The following is a 7,529-nucleotide window of genomic DNA, read 5'->3' as shown; positions in this document are numbered from 1 at the left end:
AGATTTAGAGATTTAGGTCGCTAGACTAGCGAACGTACCGACAGCTCTTGTAGCCTAGGTCTTTACTTGTTGTACACGCTCAAACGCTAATTCGGAAATAAGATCCTCTTATTCTCTTTTTCTTCTTATTTTCATTTTATTCTTTCATATTGATCGTGTCGTGTGTGGCCTAGCAGATAACCAGGACCTTCAGGGAAGGCTAGGTTAACTTGGCTTTCCTCCGATTAACAAAACTCGACGGTGTGAATTTTGGTTCCCACACAGCTCTTGATGAAGAACACACAGTGGAACACGTCAACACGATTGGTCTGCGCTTCGCGGAACAACCCCTGAGCATAGCACCCGATTGTTCTCGCGTACATGAACAACCAGTAGCCGCGATCCGAAAGCAGTACTCTCACCTCTCCTGGTTTGCTGAGATTGCGAACTTCCTAGCTGCTGAAAAGGAACCACTTAAGTTCACTGGAAACGAGAAGCGGAAATTCTTAAGAGAGGCGAGGCAGTATGTTTGGGATGAACCGTACTTGTACAAACATTGCAAGGATGGCATATTCAGAAGGTGTGTTTCAGAGGCAGATATTCCAGGGATTCTACATAATTGCCATTGTTCCTCCTATGCAGGGCACTTCGCCACATTCAAAACGGTTTCCAAAATCCTCCAAGCAGGTTTCTGGTGGCCAACTATTATCAGAGATGCTCACGCCTACATAGCTTGATGCGGTGCATGCCAGTGACTTGGGAACATCAGCAAAAGGAATGAAATGCCTCAGAATTACATTTTAGAAGTTGAGGTGTTCGACTGTTGGGGAGTCGACTTCATGGGACCATTCCCTCCGGCCTTCAAGAACGAGTACATCCTGGTCGCCGTTGACTATGTCTCCAAGTGGGTAGAAGCAGTGGCGAGTCCCACTAATGATGCAAAAGTGATGACTAAGATGTTCAGCTCCATCATCTTTCCGAGATTTGGGGTGCCTAGAGTGGTCATTAGCGATGGCGGAACACACTTCATCAACAAGGCATTTCAGGGCCTGTTGAAGAAGAATGGGGTGAAACACAAGGTGGCTACCGCTTATCACCCTTAGACGAGTGGACAAGTTGAAGTTTCCAACAGGGAAGTCAAGAACATTCTACAGAAAACTGTCAATACCTCGCGCAAGGACTGGTCGCTTAAGCTGGACGATGCTCTCTTGGCCTACAGAACAGCCTACAAAACGCCGCTAGGGACCACCCCCTATCACCTGGTCTACGGTAAGGCTTGTCATCTTCCTGTCGAGCTCGAATACAAGGCTGCATGGGCGGTCAAGTTACTGAATTTCGACATCAAGCTAGCAACTGAGAGGCGCATGATCCAAGTCCATGAGCTGGAAGAGATAAGGCACCTTGCCTATGAGAGTTCCAAAATTTATAACGAGAAGACCAAAGCTTACCATGACAAGCGGATTATTGCCAGACGTTTCGAACCAAACGATAAGGTCTTGCTCTTCAACTCCAGAGTTAGGCTGTTCCCAGGCAAGCTGAAATCTAGATGATCCGGAGCGTTCACCATTAAGGAAGTCCGCCCTTACGGAGCTGTTGTGTTGCTGGACAGAAAGGGAGACGAGTTTGTCGTCAGTGGTCAGCGCATCAAGCATTACCTTGCTGACTCCACTATCGTAGATGGTGAAGAAATTCCCCTAAGGAATCCCCCATCAGCCTGATCGGCTGAGCCAAGTCAAGCTAATGACTTTAACTAAGCACTTGGTGGGAGGCAACCCACTGGTGAGTGTATATATTGTTTTCTATGTTTTATTTTATTTCTTTTCAGATTTAGTTTGCAGGTCAAAAACAAGAAAAACCGAACACTTCAGTCAGAACAACCGAAGGACTGTTCTTCTGGTGGAACAACCCATAGCCTGTTCCAGGTAAGTGTTCCGGACCCAAAAACAATAAAAATAAGAAAAAAAAAGAGAGAGAGATAATGGAGAGCGGTTAGGGTTTCGCCTATTTAAGGTCCCACCCTTACACTTTTCCCTTTCACTCAGCCGTACACTCCTCCCTCTCTTGCGATTTTGAAGCCATCACCAAAACTTAAATTCTCACTCTTTTTAAGTGATTCTTGCTTCTAATCCAATTGGATTTTCGAGTTCTCTCTGTTTTTGCAGTCCATTTGCTCCGATTTTCACGGTAAGAGGCTCGGCAATCAAAATACAATCGCGATTTCGGTTTGAAAGGCTCACCCTTCTAAACCGCTTTGATAGTTTGATTCTTGTTAGAAATAGCTTGAAATTCCCTTTTGCTGTTAGGGTTGAATTTAGAAGTTGAACTTTTGTCTCTTAGCCCTAGAGAGTCGCAGTTTTATTTTCCCTTTGTTTGAGCAAGTTCCAATTTAGACAAAATGTTGCATCTTGATGTACATTGCTCATATGAATTGTGATTGCGAAAAGTTGAAATGGTCTGGTTTGGCGAGTTGATGTTCAGGTTTGTTGAAGGTGGGTTGCTTAGAAGGAAAAAGGAATAGTTCCTAAAAGAGGATTAGCTTGATTCCTTTTCTTCTATGCAACCGAGGATGGAACTAATGAAAAACTTTTGTTTGCCTTGCAGATGCCTCCACGCACCAAGCAATCAGCCAATAGAAAAAAGAAGACGAACAACACGCCCCCACAGCGAGCACAACAACCAACCTCCACCTCTTACCCATGGCCGCGAGAACAGGAGGACGAGCCAATAAATCTCGATGACCCTATGCTTTTAGATTTCAATTGCGAAGGGTGGGACAAGGAGACAGCTAGTTGGTACAACACTCTCCTCAAGGCCGAGATACTACCTACCCGTTTTTGCCACGCCGAGACTCTCTTTGAGCTCGGTATCGACGAGGATGTGTTCGAGACGCTGCAAGCGATGGGGATCGCTCCCCTTTGTTGCGCTATGCACGTGCTCTACCCTGACCTTGTCCGCCAAGTGCTCGCCACTGCCACCATCAGCTATGAGGACTTCTCTGCTCCTTCCTACGCCAACTGCTCCTTCTCATTCTTGGCTGATGGACAGTATTGCTCACTGTCCCTCGACAAACTCAACGAAATCTATGAGATCGCGAAAAAGTTTGCCCCATCAAACACCTTCTGGGACTTCATCACGAATGGGAACTTCACACCTGGCAAAGCCTACCAGTCGCAGATCAGGAACCCGGCACTTAGAGTCATTGCAAAGATCATTTCAAACCTCCTGTTCGCCAAGGATCAGACTTCCAAAGTGACAAACGGGGAGCTGCAAACCCTGTATGCGAGTATTGAGGTTGAGATCCGCGCTTCAGGGTCTGGCATTCCAATTCCGAAGGTCAAGACGAACCCAAGGTTTCATTTCATCACCATGCTTTGCGAGAGGAGGCTCTGTCTGATGTACAACACAAACAAGAAGGACAGAAGCGGTAGCTTACTCACGCCGCTCTTCAAGCATTTTGGCATTGATCTCAGCAAATACAAGGTGAACACGGAGATTCAGTACCTCAACATCAAGTACCTTATGGCGTGCCACATCATGCGAGATGAGGATACCTACAGCTTCTTCGACAAGGAGGGTACCCAACTGTTCACCAAGCTGCCTCACCCCGACATCACCAGGCTCAGCGTGTTCGACAAGATACGCTTCCTCCCACCACCTGAGCTCCTATGCACTGATCCTCGTGATGCTGCACCTGACGCGGATATGGAGGATGTCGAGGACATTACCCCAGAAGCTGACCCATCATACGAACTCAGAGATCTGGCGGATGTGACAGATGATCAGGCTTACCGACGCTGGATGGTTGACTCGCAGCGGAAGACCAATAGTCTCATGCGGAGGATCCTCTCGTTACCGGCGGATGCATTGGTGGCAGTAACCAGCGACAGTCACCAGCAGAGCAGACTCCACGATTGCACCGTCCAGGAAAGGCGCCTATGGGAACATGCACTTCAACTGAGGAGGTTCATCGCTCGCGCAACAGACGTTCGTTTGATCCGGCCGAGAGCGGCGAGTTTGACTGAGTCCGCAAGGACTATTCTCTATCCATTGTTCTATCCATCTGAACTCTTTATTTTTATGCTTTGTGTTGTTATTTGGCTGACCTTGATATGGTTTCACACCAGGGATGGTGTAAATTAAGTCTGGGGGAAGCACTTGTTGTGTGCTGATACTCTATGTCTTTATTTCTGAGTCAGTCCCTATGTCATTTGGATGTTTTATTGAGTCAGTTTAGGATCGAGTCAGCTAAAACTCTTGTGGGAATTATGACCTTGTGTTGTGATAATCTTTTAACCACCTCGTGCTCTAACTTTCTTATCTAGTGACCTTAGCAGTGATGAAAGACCCACACTTGGACCTGGAACACCTCTGACTTATCTCACTTGATTCTCCAGAAGCTCTCAACAGATCAGGTTACACTGGGTAGACTCAACTCCACCTAACTTGAACCTAATCTTGACTGAAATTCTTCTTGCTATGGGCACTAGATCAGGGAAACGAGACTTACACTCAGGAGTTCTTACGCCTTTTACCAATCTTGCTGATCCTGAGTGGCTAGCTCATCTTTAGCTAGTTCCCACCTTGCGCCTAAGCCTTTATTTTTACCCTCATGCACTCTGTTTTTCAGTGTCATATGTGCATATATGTGCAAAAGGGTCGGAGAGGAAAGGATCGACGCAGCCTCTTACTCGTTAATGCCATACACTCAGAGAAGAGAGATCAAGCATGAAGAGAACAGTCAATGAGACCATGCTCTAACAAGAGAACAGTCTATGAGTGCATGTTCTAACCAGAGGAACAATGGCGACCAGTGAGAAACAAAAGAATAGACCACCAGTGGCTGCGAAACATTCATTTTGTTGCCTCTCCCTCGCAACCCCATCACCTATTATTCAAAAATATATATATATATATATATATATATATATATTATATAAACACACGCCACTGGGAATGTGATATCTTGCATATTTCCATTGTGTTATCCATTCACCCATGTGCTTGATCATATAGACTAGGATTTAGCCATGTTTAGGTTGCATTTTGCATGCATGAGTCTTTATTAGGTATTGGAGTACCACATGGAGTTCTTGGGGATATTTGGGTGCGTTTGGAGCTCAAAAGAGGTGATTAAGGTGATTATTGGACGAGCAGTGCATGGGAGCGACCCTACCGGAACGACCCTACCGGAGCGACACCATGAACTCGCTCGCCATTTACACTTTGGAGCGACCTTACCAGAGCGAGAGCCCGAGGTCGCTCGCCATTTACGCTTCAGAGCGACCTCCTAGAGCGACAAGGCGAAGTCGCTCCAGCTCCTAGAGCGACCTCACCACAGCGACACCCAGAGGTCGCTCGGGTTGTGTCGATTTGAGAGCGACGAACAAGCCGGGAGCGACATCCCACAGCGAATACCTGAGGTCGCTTCCAGCACCCAGAGCGACCTCCCGGAGCGACATGCTGAGGTCGCTCCGCGTCGTCTATTTGGTCGAACTTATGATTTATCAAGGGTTTTTTGGTCATTTTTTATGCACGTTTTACACTTTCTAAACCTATGTTTAAGTACCTTTTGTAAGCCATTGGAGGCTGATTATCTTTTGATCTTAAGAAACCCACCAAAAACCTCTTGGAAATTCATCTCTTTGATTCAATTGATCATTTTTGTTATTGCAGTCCTGTTGTTTTCATATCGATTCTCTGTATTTCTCTACATGATTAATCTGAAATCCAATATGGGTTTAAGAAGAATCATGGAGATTAGTGAGTAATCACCTTTTGAATTCATGGGTTAGGGAGATTAAGGGTGATTAGGTTAGAGCTAGGATGTTTTAGTGTAGATCATTCTTAGTCCTTGCTAGTAGAGTATTCATAATGCATCTTCTGAGTTGGCCTCTCAAAAGTTGATCTTTAGGCATTTTCCACCCAAAAGGTGTTTGATGAAATACCTGAGACAACTCTTCTAATCTTTTAGCATACTTTGCCAAAGACATTTGTTGTTAGAGGTGCTAAGATAGCCATTAGACTTGTTAGTAATGATTGCTTTCATATTATTCAACCAAAGACATTTGATGTTTGAAATGTGTTAGTAAATGAACATTCATCTAGACATAGAGCTTGTTTAGAACTGTGTCTAAGCTTAAGGTTGATAGTTTGATTGATCGTTTGCCATCCTTAGTTCGAAACTTGATCACCTAAGGTCTAATCCCTATGCCCATGAGTTCTCTTTTTCTTTAGTCAAGAAAGTTACTTCATTTATCGCTTTTATTATTCTGAAACTGCATTAGCATTAATCATTAGTTTAGAAATCTTTTAAATAACCGGTTGCACTTAGATTAAGTGAGTACTTGCATTCTCAGTGCTTTGAAATCCCTTAGAATTGGTTCGACAATCTTTTATACTATATTATTTGTCTTAGGAGCCTTGAAAACTCCTAACATCAAATTGGCGCCGTTGCCAAATTCTTAGTAGATTTGAACATTGAGATTTAGTCACTTGCTTCCGACTAAGTCATTTTTATTTTTTTTCTTTTGTTACTGATTCTCCTTCTTCACCTCCCTTTTACTTTCAGGTGTATGAACTTGAGGAGCAGGGGTCCATCAAACCTACTTCCCAGAGTTGCAGACATCAGAGCTTTAAAGAGAGAGTGTGCTAGAAAGAGAAGAGAAGAAGAGCAACAGCCTCACTTGCAGAGATTGGATATTGATATGGGAGACCAACCTCAAGATGATGCGAACGCCAATGGAGCCAACAACGTTCCACCACACCCACAGCGAGCAGCTCGACCCATTGGCACTTATCACCGCCCCAATATTTATGGTCATAGACTGGGAATCCGAGCACCGGTTGTGGCAGCTAACAACTTTGAGATCAAATTAGGACTCCTCAACGTCATCGAGAACAACAAGTATCATGGCTTGGCTCTAGAGGATCCATTTGATCACTTGGACAGGTTCGACAGCTACTGTGGGTTGTCAAAAACCAATGGTGTGTCCGAAGATGCCTTAAAGCTCAAGCTATTCCTTTTCTCTTTGGGGGATAAGGCACGCCAGTGGGAGAAGTCTCTACCCAGCGACTCTATCACCACCTGGGATGATTGCAAGAAAGCATTTTTGGAGAAGTTCTTCTCTACTTCAAGAACTGCTAAGCTGAGAAATGAGATTTCCAGCTTTCAACAGAAGAACTTGGAAGGATTCAGTGAAGCCTGGGAGAGATTCAAGGGCTACCAAGCTCAATGCCCACACCATGGTTTCTCTAAGGAAAGCTTGCTGAGCACATTCTACAGGGGTGCTCTTCCTAAGTACAGAGCCATATTGGATACAGCTAGCAATGGGTTCTTCTTGGGAAGAACTGAGGAAGATGCAGAAGAGCTGGTTGACAACATGGTAAAGAGTGACGCAGTCTACAGTGGAGACCACGACAGAGGCAGTAGAACAGATGACAAGCTGACGAGGAAGGAGTTAAAGGCTCTACAGGATAAGATAGACATACTCATTGCTGATAAATCCACCCAAGAGCATCTGAACTTTGTTGGTAACCCAAACCAGGAGACA

At 45.0% G+C, this 7,529-nt stretch overlaps 1 non-coding gene across 1 annotated transcript; it reads right to left on the bottom strand.

The window, feature by feature from the left end:
* Positions 1-7,121: 7,121 nt before the first annotated feature.
* Positions 7,122-7,228, bottom strand: LOC125581027. Its single transcript, XR_007318738.1, has one exon. It is a non-coding gene; the product is annotated as a small nucleolar RNA R71 (small nucleolar RNA).
* Positions 7,229-7,529: the final 301 nt, after the last annotated feature.

The sequence above is a fragment of the Brassica napus genome, chromosome C1, assembly GCF_020379485.1.
Source record: "Brassica napus cultivar Da-Ae chromosome C1, Da-Ae, whole genome shotgun sequence".
NCBI lineage: Eukaryota > Viridiplantae > Streptophyta > Magnoliopsida > Brassicales > Brassicaceae > Brassica > Brassica napus.
Note: the sequence above shows the minus strand (reverse complement) of the source record. Positions and strands in the feature narration are given on the sequence as shown.